Raw genomic sequence first — 19104 nt, 5'->3', positions numbered from 1 at the left:
CCCCTGGCCATCTTAATGGTTTCTAAAGTCTTGAGTATTGAGGTGCTTCCTTTCTGTCTGATAGTGTATGTACATACATTCAGACAAATATTCATACACACACAGAAATAAATCTTTAAAATAGTTTCTTTATTCTTTCCTGCATTCCTGGAGACATAATGTTTGTGTATAACCTATATATTTTTGTAGCATTTTCATTGGTGATAAATTTCTTTCTTTCTTTCTTTCTTTCTTTCTTTCTTTCTTTCTTTCTTTCTTTCTTTCTTCCTTTCTTTGTTTTTGTTTTTTGTTTTTTGAGACAGGGTTTCTTTGTAACTTTGGAGCCTGTCCTGGAACTAGCTCCTTTTTATCCCTCTATCTGATAATGTTTTTATTTTTCCTTCATTCTTGTACATTCATACATACACACACACAAACACACACAATACATACATACACATATATGTTAGCCCTGTGGATATTATCTTACACATCTCTGAATCATATATAGAAAACATATTTATAAGATCTCTCTCTGCATAACCTAGACTGGCTTTGAACTCATGATCCTCCTGCTTAGCTTGTGAGTGCAGTTGCTTATCGTCAAGCATAAATTGTGTGTGATTTTCTATTCTTTCTTTAGAAAAAAATTTCCAGATACAGAATTTTGGATTGGTAGGATATTTTTCACCTTTAAGCATTTATTTCATTAGTAAGTAATAATACCACTCTTTTCTGGCCTCCATGTTTTCTGGGAAGACATTGGTGATTATTCAAATCACATTCTCCTCTGTGTAATGTGTTGTCATTTTCTGATACTTTTCAGATTTTTTTTAACTTTTACCATTTGTTTTGTTCTGTACTCTTCTGACCATTGTGTCAGTGAGGGTGGTTTGTTCTGCACTAGTATGACCACTGTGTCAATGAGTGTGGTTTCTTCCTTATATGGATCTCAGCTTGCTTTCTTCACGTTTATAGAAAATGTACATTTTAGTTTTTACCAAATTAGCAAGTCTCTGGCTATTATTTCCATTTTCTTTGCTTCTGAACTTTGTTACAAGCTATGCTAGCCTTATTATTAGTATCCTACACATCTTTGAAGCTTATTTTTCCCAATTTCTTTTTTTGTTCCTCTGATTGGATTGTCTATAGTTTATTAACATTTTTTCTTCCTTCAGTTTTCTGTTGAGTTGATTCCATTAATTAAAATTCATATATTACATTATTATGTTCTGGTATCCTTATGGTTTCTGAATGTTAACATTTCATATAATTTTATTCACCATAAGCATATTTTCCTTTATATCCTTGTTTATGATTCCAATAGGTGCTTTGTAATTTTTACATGGTAATTCTAATATTCAGGTCATTCTGGGATTAGTCTCCATTTGTTGCAGTTCTCCTTGGGTGTGGGACACATTTTTGTTTCCTTGTACTTACACTAATTTTGAATTGTGTTTCAACTTTATAAATAATTTCTATCAGACTCTTTTTATTTTAAAAATCTTAATTATACTTATTTATTGTGTGTGTGTGTGTAGGAGGGATATGGTGTGGGATTGGAGGATAACTTGTGGATGTGGGCTCTCTCCTTTTATCATGTGGGTCCAGGGGAGGGAACTTGGGCAGTCATGCTTGCGTCTTTACCCACTGAGCCATCTTGGCTGTCCCCAATACCAGACTCTCTTGATTCTGTTTGTTTCTCAGAGTAGTTTTATATTCCTTTTTGATAGGCGCTTACTTGATTTTTAAATTTTGAACGTTAAGTAATTTTTATCCTTAGGTGGGTTGCTTGAAGTATGTTCTTCATATATATAATTCAGAACTAGCCAGAGACACAAGCACAGTTAGTATATGGAGTGCCTTTCTCATTTCCAATGTTTTCCTCTCTCTTTTGAGCATCTGGAGTCATAGCACTTTCTGTCAGTTGGGCCTTAAAGCCATCAAAACTACATGTTTATTTTTTTAAATTTTTATCTGTGCTTGTGATTTTTATTTGTGGTGTGTGCATGTTGTATTGGACTTGTTAGTATGAGTCTGTGCACAGAATTACCTGGGCAGCCACTAAAGCAGACTGATGGTGTCAGTGTCAGAAAGTAAGGTGAGCCTTGAACATCTGAAGTTCCCAGTCATTGCTGTGCCACTGTCTCCTGACCTTGAGAACTACACCCTGGGTTCTGGAGGTGCAGCTGTTAGAGCTACCTTCAAAGGAACCGCTAGAGGGCGACGGAAGCACAGACAATGGGACGCCCTGCTCTTCCTTCAGTTATTCTGCCAACCACAAGCCCCGAGAATATTAAAACTCCCGTCAGTTTCTTACGTTATTGCCCACTCCCAAACGGACTGTAAAGCAAAGTTTGCTTTGTGACTGTGGGAGTCGGCGGTACACACTGCATCTCCCAATCTGATTAACGCCTATTTCATACTCACAGTACAGTCAAACATGGGCTTTTCTGGGTAGATATTTGCACATATACCCAGTAGTCTTGAAAGGTTAATGGGAACTATTTGTGGTTTCCGAGAATACTCCATTCTGATATTAGATCTATTTTATCAAGAGAAAAATTCATGCATACTGTGTGGTATCTCTCCTTTTAAAATATGTGTCTTTAATTTTATGAAAGTAAAGCTGAAACATGTTTTAAAATATTGAATTTATGTAAAAGAAACCTAACTGGATAGAGGATAAACATCACAGAATATAATGAGTTTGCACTTTCTTTCTCCTATATATAGGACTTGGCATGGGGAAACCTGGGGTTCTGAGAAGCATTGCTTAAAGGGTGCTGCTGTGAGGATACACTTAACTGGGGATATCATTCATGTAATTTGCATACATGTCTGAATGGTGTTAAGTCCACATATACCCCTTCGTTGAAGGAGAAGCAACTAGGTGCTCTCTGACACAGAGCCAGCTAACCTGACTGTCCGGAGATAGCAGCAGAGGGGAAAAAAAAGCATGGCAGGAAAATGTTCTCAGCCTCCAAACTACTTGCTCTCCTCCCTTCCCCTCCACTCTCCTCCCTCTCTCCTTCCCTTCTTTCCTTTCTTCCCCTTCTGTTGTGTGAGGTCTCTAGTTTACAGCATGTCTGTCTCATGCAGGCTGTTACATGGCATCTCACTGACTCTGCCTACTTTCTCCCAGCATTCAGTTTAGTTTACCCGGCCTAGCTCTACTCTACCCTATCACAGGCCAAAGCAGTTTCTTTATTCATTAACCAATAAAAGCCACACATATACAGAAGGACTTCCCACACCACCTTCCCCTCTCCTCCTTTCTTCTTCTCCCCTCTTCTCTCCCTCTCTTTCCTCCCTCTCCTTCCCTTCCCTTCTGTCCCCTCCCTCCCTCCCTCCCTCCCTCCCTCCCTCCCTCCCTCCCTCCCTCCCTCCCTCCCTCCCTCCCTCCCTCCCTTCTTAGCTGATCAAATTTTATTAGGATTGCTTACAGGAGCATGGGTGAGGGTTTGTGTATGCATATGGTCACCTTACCAATGGTGACAGCTTTGAAGACAATGTTGCTCCTTTCTCTATCAACCATAACTTCTTATAAATTCTCAGGAAGAGGAAAGCACGCCCCACTCCCCGCCCCCCGCCACCTGCCGCAAGGCCCTTTCCAACCCAGATAGAATGTTGGCAGGCCCAGTCTAGTGCAGTTATTTGCTACAGCTACCATGAGTTCAAGAGCGCAACAGCTTTGCCATGCTTGGAAGTCAGCTTGAGCACCCATTTTCACCCTTCCTCTGGCCTTAGATTTTTTTTTTTGTTCCTTCTTCCTTGATGTTCCCTAAACCTTGGAGCAGATAATATAGATTTCCCACTTATGGCTGAGCATTAGCCATAATCTATTAAAAATAAATTTTGACATATTGACAATAGTCAAGCATCATTACTACTTTGATTAGGTTGGAATCCAACAGAAATGGCAATTGCCTGTATTGCTTGGGAGCCCCAGGTACCTTCCTCACTAACAGCTTATATGGAGGTAGCCCACCCATGACATTGGGATTTTCATTGAATAGTCTATGACTTCTAGAAACAGCTTTATCTACCCATGCAGGGTATCTCTGTTCCAGCTATTGGAGTACTTTTGTATGACTCCAAAAACACAACTTCTGTTCTTGGAGTTGGAGTAGTTAAGCAGTAGTGATAATAATGATAATTGTTATTACTGTTTTGAAAAACTTGAGAGATGCTATATGCAACAATATTTGGGAATTGTTAATAGTCCCCCAAATTTTCTATGTTTGAAATTTCTCCTTCTGTATATAGTATTTTTGAGGGGGATTTTGATGTTATTATTATATACTTATAAAACTATATAAGTATGAAATAAGAATAATCATGTGAAAAATTGGAAATAAAGTGACAAGTTTAATCCTTTTGCATAAACTTATTTGTTTTTCATTAGAATGTTGTATGCTGCATATTATTCCTGACATGTGGAAAATGTAGCATACAGATACTGTTTTGTTTGTTTTTTAGAATGATCTCTCTATATAGACCAGGCTGACCTCCAACTCACAAAGACTAGCCTGCCTCTGTTTTCCTATCGCTGAGATTAAAAGCATGTGCCACCATGCCCGGCCTACAGAGACCCTTAGTACAACCAGTTCATGATGAATGAGACAATGAGGAATGATTGGTTGGCAAGTTAGTTTCTGGCATTTGAAGTATTTAAGAACATTTGTGGTGTATGCATGCATGCATATGCTTAGATGACTAGCAGATTTCATTCAATGTATATTGATAAAAATTATTTTTCTTGCTCTTTTTTCTAGACCATAGGTTTCTGGAGTTATGGTTGTTCTAAGATTAACCACTGGGAAGTGTTCACCCAGAAAAGTCCAGCTTACATTTTATTTTGTGTCTGGTTGTGTTTGTAAACTTGAGTGTAGACCACTTGAATAAGGGATCCTAATTCCAAGTCCCTCAGACGACTTTGCATGGTGTCTACAGAGTTTTCTATTAGCAGTAAAATACTGTTACTCTAGAAAAGGGAATATGGGCTTGCTTGGTAAAGTACTTGTATAGCGTACACAAAGCCCAGACTTCAACATCCAGCACCACATAAACAGGTGTGTTAATATTTGCCTGGGATACAGAACTCAAAAGGGGAGAAAGGAAGACCAGAAGTTCAAGGTCATCCTTGAATACCTGGTGAATTTGGAGCAAGCCTAGACTATGTGAAACTCTCAAGAAGTTTACTATGGTCCATGTCATGTCACAGGAAAGCCGTCTGCTTCCTTCTGGAGTCCTAGTTTGGTCTCAGGTGGCTGTGATAAACCAGTGGCTGGAAACTGGGGAAGAAAGGGATCACATGATTTAAAGTTTGTTTCCTCCATCGAGGAAAGCCAAGCCAGGAACTCAGAGCAGGAACTTGAAGCGGAGACGGCAGAGGAACACTGCTCACTGGCGTCTTCCCTAGCTTGTGCTTAGCCAGTATTCATATGTGGCAAAGATTACTTGTCCAGGGATGGCCCCAGCCACAGCAGCCTGGGCCCCTCCTTTATCAATCAGCAGTCCAGAAAATGCCCCGCCGCTATTCCCACAGAGGGAGTTCCTCAGTTGCAATTCACCTCTTCCCAGGTGAGTCTAGGTTTGTGTCAAGTTGACAACAATGAGGACGAAGGTCATGAGTCAGTCCCTGGGTGTGTGTGTCTTCCAGAGGCCTGGCTAGTATCCGATACAATAGTGCCAGGATGCCTTTACAAATGCTGGTTGCTCAGTTGAGACGATTACTCCAGAGAGTGATTTCTGCTTCCTGATGGTTGGCAGATAAACATGAGCATTTTAAGAACTGTAGGTGACATAATATCTTGGCACTCTTCAAGGGAATGAAATGGCTGTCACAGTCTGCTCTTTTCCAAAAAGACCCCCATCAGTATCTAGGTCATGAGCATGAGCCATACAGTTCTTCTATTTAGAGCCGTTCACCTTGACCTTTTCTGAACTTCAGCCATCTCTGCAGTTGATCCTGGAACAAGTTTTGCCACCTCAGAAAGAAACCCTTACCATTAACTAAAACTTCTGTGATAGTTAATTAGGTTAATTTTAAATGCCAGCATAGCCTAGACCATCAGGTACAGAAATGGGGTCAAACATTATTATTGTTTTTATGAATACTTTTGGATAGTGTTAGCACTTCATTAATGAACTTGAAACACATCATCTCCCTTCTCTTAATGAGGAGGGGCCACATCTAATCGACTGAGGGTTTGGATATATAGAAAATTGTTCTCTGCTCGACAAGGTAAAACTCTGGCCTTTGGGTTTGAGCCATAGCCTTGGCTCATTCTGTGTCTCCAGTCTTCTGGCCCACATTGGAGTTTGCTCCTTTTCTGGAATAGATTTTCATTTTTTCCTGTCCCTAGACATAAGAATTCCAGGTTCCAATGGGACTGTATTATGGTTTTTGCTTACTGTTTTCATTCATATTTACACAGTGTGTGTGTGTGTGTGTGTGTGTGTTTGTGTATACAAATAGAGCAAAAAGAAATAAAATGTGATCCACTGTACGGATCCCGAGGATTGAACTTTGACCATTAGGCTTGGAGACGAGCGCTACAGGCTCTGATGTGCTATGGTGGTTTAAAAGAAAATGACCCCCAAAAGGGAGTGGCACTATTAGAGGGTGTGGCCTTGTTGGAGGAAGCATGTCACTGCGGAGGCGGGCTGCAAGGTCTCATATATGCTCAAAATACCCGCCAGTGTTTTAGTCCACTTCCTGTTGCCTCGCAGCTCCCTCTCCAGCACCATGTCTGCCTGTATGTTGCCATGTCTACCATGATGATAATGGACTGAACCTCTGAAACTGTAAGAGAGCCACCCCAAATAAATGTTTTCTTTCTAAGAGTTGCCGTGGTAATGGTGTCTCTCTACAGCAAGAGAAACCCTAACTAAGACATGTGCATGTCGAGACACTTCATACTTTGCCACATTTCTGTTCATGTGTCTCCATGTTCTTTGACTTGTGTCGTCACTACCAGGTTATCTTCAACTCACCAGGTCTTTCTTCTGCTGTTTAAATGTGCTGTGCGGGCTATCTGTCGCTTGAGCATTTTAGTCGCTGCATTGTATGACACTCGGATTTCAATTTACTCTTTTTGTGTAATTTCTGTCTCTTTATTTGTATTCTCTATGTGATGCAATACTACAAATATACCTTTATTTGCTTTTTACATCACGCTTTCATTTCTTTCTACAAATACATATTATGGTGGGGTATTCATCAGGGAAGACTCCTTGGACACAGATTTAAGTCCATTGAAAGTCTCTTTTAGCTGGCGCAGTGTAGCCCTGAGCCTTTCTCAGGGTGAGCTTCTAAGCACAAAAATCATGTTCTGGTTGACATACTTCAGTTAACAAGAACAATTAGCCAGAAGTAAAGCTACAGAAACCAAAAGGCAAAGTTAGTACATTTAGAGGCTTTCTTATAACGATGCACTTTGGTGGATTAGGTCTTCTGTTTCCGCTGGTGGTGCTGTCTACATGCTGAGTTTTACAGCCTGAATGGCACTTTCATTACAGAGTTGTGCTAAGGTCTGGGCTCTCTTGCAATCGTATCGTTGTTTTCATCAACTTGTCAGCAAACCTCGACACACTGGGAAAAGGGCGTCTCACCTGATGAGTTGCTTACACCAGATTGGCCTGTGGATGTGTCTATATGGGGATTTTCTTGGGTGCTGATTGATGTGAGAGGGCCCAGCCCAGGGTGGGTGGTGCAGAAAGCTTGATCTAAATTAGAAAAGTGGCCGAGCTAGCCAGCAGGAGTGAGCAGTAGGCAGCTTTTCTCCACCATTTCTGCTTTCGTTCCTGTCTCTGGGTTCCCGTCCTGGCTTCCCTTAAAGATAGACTGTTACTTGGAAGTAAAAATCCATTTTGGTTGGTGTGTTAGCGTAGCTAGAGAAGTTGGCTAGAACACATGACTTAATTGCATGGTTTTCTTCTCATAATGGACATTAGGTTGCTTTTACAAGCAGTATCTACTCTTTCTCTGGAGTTGTGTGTATCTTGTAATTTTCTGTTGGTGGGTAATACAGTACAGATAACACGGGCAATGGTCCCTACTCTGGATGTGGTTCTGCTGTTTGCTTATTTGCTTAGTGATTGGCTCTCTCACATCCTTTTTGGCGGCTCCTTCCTCCACAGTGTTGAGCTTCTGACTCGGTTCCTCTTGAGACACTGCTTAGGGAGGCAATCAGCACTGGTAGGGCTGGTTTCCACTCTTCCCTGACCACACTTATTGCTGTGCTCCATCAGTTGCTGGCCCACTTGTCTGCTGTGAATCATAAATTCCTGTATACAAATCTAGTCAGACTGTGACTCTTGGGAAACAACGATTTCTGTAGTCAGTACTTGACATTTGACCTGAACCCAAGGGGCACCCTCCCATCTATCTTATTTCCCTTGGAGTCCTTTGATGTGGGTGCTGGGAGCAGGACTGGGGTCCCGGGGAAGAGCAGCTAGCCCTCCTCCACAAAGTCCGCACCCCTGCCTTGCTCTACGGTTCTGCCAGTACTGTTATGCTAAACTTTTCCTTATTGCAAATGAAGTTAGGATCTTTGGGAGTGCATAGGAGCCATTTGTCCTTATTGCCTGCTTTGAGAGGTGAGGACCATAACACAAGCCTCCTTCCCTGGAGAATCTGTATGGAGGGGCTGAAGAGGACGGAGATAGTTTGAGGTCCTCTTGACTTTTGTGTTTTTGGGCCCTAGTTTTATTGGTATATTATGCTCAGTGGATCATGGCCTGGTTCCATACTTAGGGGTTGAACAGAAAGAGGAAACTTCACCTCTTGGCTACACTTGTCTAGATTAGACCCAGCAATGGGCAGCCAGCAGCAAGAGAAGAAATACTTGCTCCACCTGGGAAGGAATGACCCTGTTGGAAGCCTGGGGAAGATGGAACACTTTAGCTTGCATTGGCTGTGACTGTCTGTGAGATGGTGACAATAAGTGGGAGTTCAGAGGGTGGCCTTTGCTCTAAGTGAAGTTTTGTACATTTTGGGGGCAGATTTTCTTCATTTGCTGTTTGTACGTGAAGCCATATGTAGGTGGAGGTTGTGCTTTCGCTTTCCGGCCTCCCAGTCCTGAGTAATCACACAGAAACTTACATTATTTACAAACTGTTTGGCTGATGGCTCAGGCTTCTTACTAGCTTGTTCTTTAAATAAATTAACTCATTTCTAATATCTGTGTATTGTCACGTTGCTGTGGCATTAAGTTAGGAATCCTGGCATGCTGTTCTGTCGACAGCTTGCTGGCATCACCTTCAATCGCGTCTCTCCCTCTCCTCCCTAATTAGTTTGGCTTTCCCACCTGACTCTATGCTGTCTTTCCATAGGTCAGAGCAGGTTCTTTACTAACCAATGGAAGGAGTACATATTCACAGCAGACAGAAGGCCATCCCACATCAGCCATGTTTTAGAAGCATCCCATACTTGCTTTTATAAAAGACTTTTCACCAGTGTGGCTAGGGAAGAAGTGTTAGAAAGAGGAACAGCAGGCTAGGGGAAGGAGCTGACTTGAAATCGCCTGCTCAGAAATGAGCTTTATTTGGAGAGAAAGCCTCATGTCCTCCAGAGTCACGATTAGGCCTTGAGTGGAAGACATTGCAGGCATTGTGAAGACCTTATAAAATGCGCTTTAAGAAGAGCGATAGAGGAGAGAATCACCATGGCCAGCATGAGGCAGGAGGGAAGTAGGCTTCAAGGAAAAAATTCCTAAACAGAGGGGGTGTTTGACTTCTATTGTTCTTAGTGGACTGGTGGGGAGTTTTATACTACATGATTTAGTAGCCTACATGTCAAGGAACCATGGAGCTTGCAGCCTTGAATGGACCGCCAGGTCTGTGAAGTTGTAGCTTGGGATCACATCATTGCTATCGTCTCTTCCTCCTCCTCCTCCTCCTTCTTTTTCCTTGAAACTTTAAAGAATTTTTATCGAATCAAAACACATTATTTTTAAAGTTTTTTTTTTCTGATTTTTCCCTAACATAATAATCCGATTGATTATTTGAGAATTTCATACAGTGCACACTGATCATGTTTGCTTTGCAAACATGGATTTAAATTAATTCATGGAATTAAATTGAAGATTCAGACATAAATCCACACACCTATGTCACCTGATTTTTGACAAAATTCAGAAATATACAATGGAAAAAAGAAAGCATCTTTAATAATGGTGCTAGCATAACTGGATGGCAGCATGTAAAAGACTGCAAATAGATCCATATTTACCATCCTGTACAAAACTCAAGTAGATTAAAGACCTCAATATAAAAGCAGATACACTGAACCTGATAGAAAAGAAAGCGGGGGATGATCTTGAAGGCACTGGCACAGGAGACAACTTCCCGAACAGAATATTAATAGCGTAGACACTAAGACTGACAATAAATGGAACCTCATGAAACAGAAAATCTTCTGTAAGGCAGAGAACACCAACAGGACAAACAGCAGCCTGCAGAATGGGAAAAGATCTTTACCAACCCCATCTGACAGAGGGCTGCTCACGATAATATACAGAGAACTCAAGAAACTAGCCATCAACAAGCCAACTAATCCAATTAAAATTGGGGTACAGATCTAAACAGAGAATTTTCTATAGTGTCATCTCACATGACTGAGGAGCACTTAAAGAAGTGTTCAACATCCTTAGCCATCAGGGAAGTACAAATCAAAATGACTCTGAGATTCCACCTTACACCTGTCAGAATGACCAAGATCACCATCACAAGTGGCAGCTCATGCTGGAGAGGATGAGGAGCAAGGGGAATACTCCTCAATTGCTGGTGGTGGTGCAAACTTGTACAGCTGCTTTGGAAATCAATGTGTCAGTTTCTCAGAAAATTGGGAATTGATCTACCTCAAGTCCCAGCTATAACACTTCTGGGCATACACACAAAATATGTCCCATCACACTTGCTCAACTATTGTGGCACTTGCACCACCTGGAACCATGGTCCGGCAAGGGTCTGGGGAGAAAAGAACACACAGAGACATGGGTCACTCTTGAAGCAAGAATGCCCATTTTATTATGTCCCAAGCTAGCTTGTATAGTGCTTTCCTTAACTAGTGGCCACACCTTAGCTATTGGGATTTTTCAGCTGCAAGCCCACCAGAAACCACTTCCTTGTTATTAGAACTCTTGAGGGTTCCATGCTCAGAGCAGCTGCAAGCATAAAAAAGCAAATTGTTTACTCTGGCAGGCAAGGGGTCATAGAATTTCAGGGTCTGAGGATCTGCAGATCCCAACAAACTATGTTTGTAGCAGCTTTATTTGTAATAGCCAGAAATTGGAAACAACTTAGATGTCCCTCAACCCAAGAATGATTAAGAAATGTGGGACATTTACACAATAGAGTATTGGGAGAGATGACTGGAATTTGGTGACATTTCAGGGGTGAAATAGAAACCTAATATAATAAAAACTCCTGGAAATCCAGGATATTGACTCTCGTGAAGACTCCTAGCAATGGGAGATATGGAATCTGAACTGCCATCTTATATAATCAGACTGATATCTAGCGTAATCAACATCAGAGAGTCTTCATCCAGCAACAGATGGGAGCAGACACAGAGAACCACAGCAAATCTTTAGATGAAGCTTGGGGAATCCTGCAGAAGAAGGCAAGGAAGGATTATAGGAGCCAGAGCAGTCAAGACACTACAAGAAAATGGCCCACAGAATCAACTAACCAGGGCTTGTAGGGGATCACAGAGACTGAACTGACAATCAAGGAGCCTGTATGGGTCTGACCTACATCCTCTGCATATATGTTGTGGCTGTGTAGCTTGGAGTTCCTGTAGTACTGCTAACAGTGGGAGTGAGGACTATCTCTGACTCTTTCGCCTGTTTTTGGGATTCCTTTCCTTCTATTGGGTTGTCTTGTTCAGCCTTAATATGAGGGAATGTGCCTAGTCTTATTGCAACATGATAGGTCGTATTTGGTTGGTATCTTTGGTAGGCCTGCCCTTTTCTGAAGAGAAAGGAGGAGGAGTGGGTCAAGGGGAAAGGAGACATGGGGTGGGAAGGGGCTGGGAGAATAGGAGGGAGAGAAACTGTGATTAGAATGTAATATATGGGGAAAAATTTTTTAAAAAGGGAAAAATTGTTGAATTAAAATCATAGCAACTTTTAGCTGGGTGTGTTGGCACATGCCTTTAATTCCAGCACTCGGGAGGCAGTTGCAGATGGATCTCTGTGAGTTCCAGGCTAGCCTGGTCGACAAAGCAAGTTCCAGGACAGTTAAGGCTATACAGAAAAGCCACGTTCAAAAAGCTAAATTTTATGCATTAATTTTATGTAGCCCAGGGCAGCCTTGAACTCACAGAGATCCATCTGACTCTGTCTCCCAAATCCTGGGATTAAAAGGGTATTCACCATTGCCTGCCCTCTAGTGTCTTTAGCTCTGTTTCTAGACTTTAGGCAAGATTTATTTATCAAAATACAAATAATATACCACTGCAGCTTTCTCTGTGTAGTCCTGGTTGTTCTGGAACTCATTCTGTAGACCAGGCTGGCCTCAAACTTGGAGATCTACCTGCCTCTGCCTATCATGTGCCAGGATTAAAGGTGTGCTCCAATGCAAGGTTTTAAACATTTTTTATTTATTTTACATACCAACCACAGTTTTCCCTCCCTCCTCTTTTCCCATTCCCTGCTCCATCTCTTTTCTACCCTCCCCTCATCCACTCCTCAGAAAGGGTAATGCCTCTCTCTAGTCAACCATGCCTACCATACCAAGTCAAAGCAGGACAAAGCTCCTCCCCTCTGCATCAAGGTTGAGCAAAGGCATCCCACACGGTAGGGAGTGGGTTCCAAAAAGCCAGCTCATGCATCAGGGGCAGATCCTGGTCCCTCTGCTAGGAGCCCTGCAAACAGACCAAGCTACAAAACTGTCATCCACATGTAGAGGGCCTAGGTCCAACCCTCCCTAGCTGTCAGTCTAGAGTCCATGAGCTCCAGTGAGCACAAGTCTGATGTCTTTGTGGGTTTCCACCTCGTGATCTTGACGCTTCTTGCTCATATTATCGCGGTCCTCCTTCTTCTTGACTGGACTCCCAGAACTCGGCCCATAACTTGGCTGTGGAGCTCCGCATCTGCTGCCAACAGTTACTTGGTGAAGGTTTTATGATGACAACATATTGGTCGCCAGTCTGATTATAGGAGAAGGCCAGTTCAGGCACCTTCTCTACTATTGCTAGGAGTCTTAGCTGGGATCATCTCTGTGAATTCCTGGGGATTTCCCTGTAGATTGTATTGTATTTATGCTGGTCACTCAGGTGTGATTCTTGCCCTATAGTTGTTACTAGGATAAGATAACCAAATATTAAAGAATCCTCCTTACTTAGCTACAATGTGCAAATGTTTGTTTTCATTAAGAACCTTATTCCCCTCTCTTTGTGAGCTTGGCTTTATGGAGACATTTAATAGCCTTCTGTTGTGTTATTTTGGTTTAGAGAACAAATCTCAAGTAGCCCAGGCTTGCCTTGAACTTGCTATGTAGTAGAGGATAACTTTGAACTCCAGATTCTCCTGTTTCTGCTTCCCGAATGCTGGCTTACAGGCATGTGCCAACAGTCTCTAGAGTAAAGCATCTTTCCAGTTCTCAGTGGAAAATGCATTTTCTGCATTGTAGGAATTGTCTTGCCAGCACTCCTCCTTAGCTATTGAAGAATATGTGCGTTCATTCTAGAAATGTTCAGACAGCTCCAGTTTCTGCACTATGCAGCTGAATGTGTCTTATGTTGGGCATAGTTGGCATTGTGCAGAGCGACTTCTTTAGGATTTCTAAAAGGAAAAGAAGGGCTGGGGAATGACAGGAATTTAAAAAGTGGAAGATAGGAAAAGGAACAGAAAAAAGGGGTCAGAAAGAAAAAGTAATAATTCTAAGAATATAGTTCAGTTTTAGGTACTTGCAGATGAATCATCTTTCACTGCGAGAGACGTCTGAATGTCATGTGCTTGACCTTGCTATTTGAATCTAACAATAAACAGAAAACAAATGCCTTTTTTACTTTGAAGTTATGGCTATAACATCTTGCAGAAACATATCCAGTAAGTTTAATAAAAGGTAATAAGCCATCTCTTCCTGTTTTGACTACTGCTATTGTGTAGGAAAGGGGCGACAGTCCGTGGACTTGTTTTAATCGCCCTGTTGGTACACACCACAGCATCTGGTGGCATCGGTAAGCTCACCTGATGAACCACAAAGAACTTTGATTTATGAACCCATAATTGGGCTTCCAATAAACATTTGTCAAAGTAATGTATTAGTTCAAACCAAAGCCTTCTTTATTTATTCATATAAAAGAGCACTTAACTTTCAACAAAGAATTGCCTATCATCAAAAACACTCTATAAATGAATCAGATTTATGAAGCCATGTTTCGAGGAGGGCGAGCACTCAAAGGCGGCAGCTCATTTTAACTCTTCATTGGACATAACGTTCTAACTTATGTATCTCCACCATATTCTATTAGACTTTTATTATGAAACAATATGCATTAAATTTATTCATGCATTTACTTGTGACTGAATGAAATTCAATGACCTTTAAAATATTCATTTGGATCTTGATTTCAGGTACAAATCTGTCACTATTTCCAAGTCTTTAGGACAACATATGCTTACCTGTTCTGTTTACTTCTAAGACAAACAAAGCATACCTTGGCTTGCAATCACTTTGTAGGATGGTAAAGCCACTGATAAGATAATTATTCTTGATCTTTATGAGTATTCAGTTACTTTAAATGTTTGCTTACCGATTAACTAATCTTTGTTTCTCACTTAGCAAATGAGATATGCCCCATATTTATCTTGTATACTCTAGAATCTTAGCAGCAGCCCACTTCACAGATACAAAGTATTTGATGAGATATTTCAGGCTTAGTAGTTACTATCACTTTTTGTTCTGGGAATAGTATCTAATTGACCACTTTAACAATTTTAAATGTAGAATTCAATACCATTAATTACACTATCTGTTACCCTACTACTACCATTATTAATTTCCTGGACGTTCTCAACCACTGTGAACAAGGTACGTACTCACTAAACAATGACTTCTTATCCGCTCTCTGACAGACTTCGCCTCCCTTTGACTTTGGTCTTCTTCTTCTTCTTCTTCTTCTTCTTCTTCTTCTTCTTCTTCTTCTTCTTCTTCTTCTTCTTCTTCTTCTTCTTCTTCTTCTTCTTCCTCTTCCTCTTCCTCTTCCTCTTCCTCTTCCTTTTCCTCCTCCCCAGGGTACCTTATATAAGTGGAATCATAGAATTGTCTTTTTTATTTCTGACTCATTTCACTTACAATATTTTTAAGGTTAACTTACATTGTAGCAGATATCAGAGGTTTTTTGCTTCTTATGGCCACTTTTCTATTGTATGTCTATTCTCCGTTTTTATTTTTGATTAAAATAATGTTGGGTATTAGGTTGCTTCTGTCTTTGGGTTTCTGTGAAGAATGTTGCTATACAGGGGGATGGGAGAGGCTAGAAGGGGAGGGGAAAGGAAGGGAGGGAAATGGAAAAAAATATATAACTTAATAAAAGCAATTAAAAATATATTTGAGAAAAAAAGAATGTTGCTATAAATATTGGTATATAGACCCCAGTACAATTCCCCACTCTTAGTTCTTTAAGAGTTGAACTGATGGATTATGTGGAAGTTTTATATTTAATATTTTGCTTTGTGTTCACATTTTTAACACAGCCCCTTTTAAAGCTTAATTGAAAGAGTCATTCTGTCTGTTCCATATCTGAGCCACCCAAAATCACACATAAACACACACCAGGCCCCATATATGTTTCATCTGAAATAGAATTTGAGGATTCATAGCTGCTCTGGTTTCAGTGAGTTCTCATTAGTGTCATTCTTTATTTATAATACATAGTTTTCATAAATAATAATGTAACATTTAATATATATTTGTATAAAAATGTCCTTAGGTATAGTTAGCATATATAATGACTATATTCAATGTAGATTTAAATCAGATTCTTATAAAAATAGTAAGACATACATTCAGTTAATTTGAACTTTGTGTCCTAAAAGGAAATTTCAGATTTCAAGGGCAATCTGGAAGCCATTTTTGAAAATCAATTTCCCCCAGTCATGTTACAGTAGATGTAGCCAGTGACTTGTAGAAATGCAAACGGTGGAGTTATTCTTCTTTAGACTAATGACCAAGTACCTTGTGGAAGAGGGTTTTACACCCTGGCCTTGTGCTGGTCCTTGGATATGCACTGGTTGCTAACTGGTTGCTAGGTTTTGTGAACTGCATCTGTAGGTAATATGTTGACATTGGCTTATGGGGTTTATAGATTAATAATTCCTGATGTAACCTTAGACTTACACTTTTCAAGAGCTGGAGATATAGCCTGTCTGGATGGCTTTATTTGAATTCCCCTTATGCTCTGTTTATCTCGAGTCTCCACTGTCTACTGTAGAGAGCTTTGAGCCTACCGTCCGTCTCCCACCTTGCCCATGAGCGCTGATTGACCCCTTCCAAAAATGCCTCATGTCAACTGCTCCTTGCCACTTCATTTATTCCTTAGAAGTAAGTGCAGAACCTTGGGTTCACTCCAGAAACATGAGCTTGGGAAGATTGTTAGATCTTGGTTCTGCTTGGTTATACTTTTTGTTTAAATCCTGTTTATTCTGCAGGGTAGCAAGACTTTAGTTTTCCACAGCTGTTTGGTTCTGAGAGCCAGAGGGCAACGCAAACCTGTCAGCACTCAGAACCCTTCCATCTTGTCCGAAAGTTTATCTTTTCCAGGTCTTTAACTAGGAGAAGATAGGTCAGAAAGTCCCATCTTTTTGGTGTTTCCCTATCTGTCGTCCCCTCTGTCCTAAAAGAGTGTTGGTAAAGAAAGAAGTAGACCTTCATAATTCATGTGTCTTTAAATTTTTACATGACTGGGTGTTTTGCCATCCTGCGTGTCTGCATACCGCTTATGTGCCTGGTAAGGACTGTGAGCCACCACATGAATGCTGGGAATTGAAGCCCTGTCCTCTGGAAGAGTAACCGGTGCTCATAACCACTGAGACACCTTTCTAGCCCAACTTTTAGTGTCCTAGTTGAGTGTCTTCTATGTAAAAATACGTGAATAGATTTACAAGTCAGTTGTATTTGCCTCTTCATTCATTAAAGAGAGAGAGAGATTAAGGAATTTAGACAATTCATTTTTCTCTTACAAAGCTTAATTTTAGGACTGTTTCTGATTCTAGTTGTCTCCAACATTGTGTTCTGTGGCTCGTGACTATTGCCTGTGCAATAATCTGCTTAGCATCTCGTTCCTCACGGAAGATGGAAACTTCAGATTCTAAAATTTGGTGCGTTTATAAGGAATTTAAAGAAGAAAGTGCAATATACTTAAAAACATTATGCTCATCACGTGTGGATAAAGCAACCGTTTTAGCCGGCCTGCACAAGGGTGACTTTCAGTGGACACTGAACTTGCCTAAAGAGTATAGCGTGAGGTCAGAACGCCTCTGTTTCAAGTCTGCTTTACATGAGACAGAAATGGAGGATTCAGAACTTGTGGATACTCCTTTAAGGCCAGGCTTTAATACTATCTCGGAGATTGGCTTTCTGAGAATCCATTCTTCCTTATCAGCTCATTTCTCTTGAGATCTGGGTAAAGCATGTGGTTCAATCCTATGATAGTGTGAAATTTTTAGGACATAGTAAAAAAGAAGATTGTAGGTATCAATAAGATCTTTGCGTTGGTTTATTAAAAAAAAAAACCTAAGAAATTTTTCTATGTAGAGTTCAGATAAGCAGAATAAAACATTTCCTGACATGTATAGTGCACTATTAAATACTTTTATACATAGATTTTTGTTAAAAATCTACTGATAACACCAGAAGAGTGCCTCTAGTTTTTATGTAATGTTTTTCCTCTGCTGGTCAGTAAAACACTTGAGACCAGGATCATGCTTTTCTCCAGAGTCCAGCATGACCATAAGACACCATAGATGCTTAATAGATATTGCTTCTGTGTAGATACGTGGTGATCTCGGAACAGATTTCTGAGAGAGAACATGAAGGACATTACGTGTTTCTTCAGTGCTCTACTTTTGGGACAACACTCCCTGACCAAGGAGCCTCAAGATCTTGATTCCAATTTGTGTTGACCCTGTTATGGTTCTGAATGGTCCGATGTAATAACAAGGAAATTTAGTTAAAAACAGATTTCTTGGCAATCCAACCCAGTTTTTAAAAAGTGTGAAATGACTTTGTTATTGCTGTTTCTGTTATATAATAAGCCTGAAATTCTGTGACATGGGACCTGACAGGAGTTAGCAACATATGCTGTATGGGGTTTTATTTTGGTAATACTCCTGGCCACACCCTCATAGTGAAATACCATGGCATTTTTCATCTCATTGCCATTTTTACATTCCAGTGTTTTAACAAGTAAAAAAAAAATCTTGTGAGAAAAGAAACAGCAAAATCAGTCCTTTGGTTTTAATTTTTAAGTTGGAAGTCTTTGTTTTTAGGACTTAAAATTTTTTAGTCTTCTCAATTTCTAGAATAGTGTAAAAGACTGTAGCTGGGCATATGACTTTTTAAGGGTTGCAATGGCAAGGATAAAGGATTGTTAATTTCAATCATGTAACACCCAATTCTGTGTTACCCTCTTGGTACAGTTCCCCAGCCACTGTACCGTATGTGAGCTGGGCAAGGGCCTGGAGATTGAAAGAACACAGAAGAAATCTGGGTCATTCGAAAGGAGATAAGCTGAATGCCATTTATTCAACTTTGTGGAAATCCTTATATACGTAGCTGCTGCACAAGGAATTCCCCCAGGCAGGTGTGAAATTGCCATACTTAAGATGGAGTAAACAATACCCTACAGCTAATCACCAGGCAGAGCAGAGGGAGCACAAAAAAAACCAGAATGTTTTAGCTGGCTGACCAGAAACTGTCCTCAAGATGAACCCCAGGAGCAGGGGTAGACCCAGGCCCTACACCATCAGATCATTCTGAGAATTGTATTTCATGCTATATTCATTGGATGGGTAAGAAATCAATTGAAAATGAAAATATTAAGTTAGAAGCTCTTTTAGGCATGTAAAGGAAATGTATATATGTATGATAAATCTACTGAATAGATTG

Source organism: Arvicola amphibius, chromosome 11 (genome assembly GCF_903992535.2).
Source record: "Arvicola amphibius chromosome 11, mArvAmp1.2, whole genome shotgun sequence".
Taxonomy (NCBI): Eukaryota; Metazoa; Chordata; class Mammalia; order Rodentia; family Cricetidae; genus Arvicola; species Arvicola amphibius.
Note: the sequence above shows the minus strand (reverse complement) of the source record.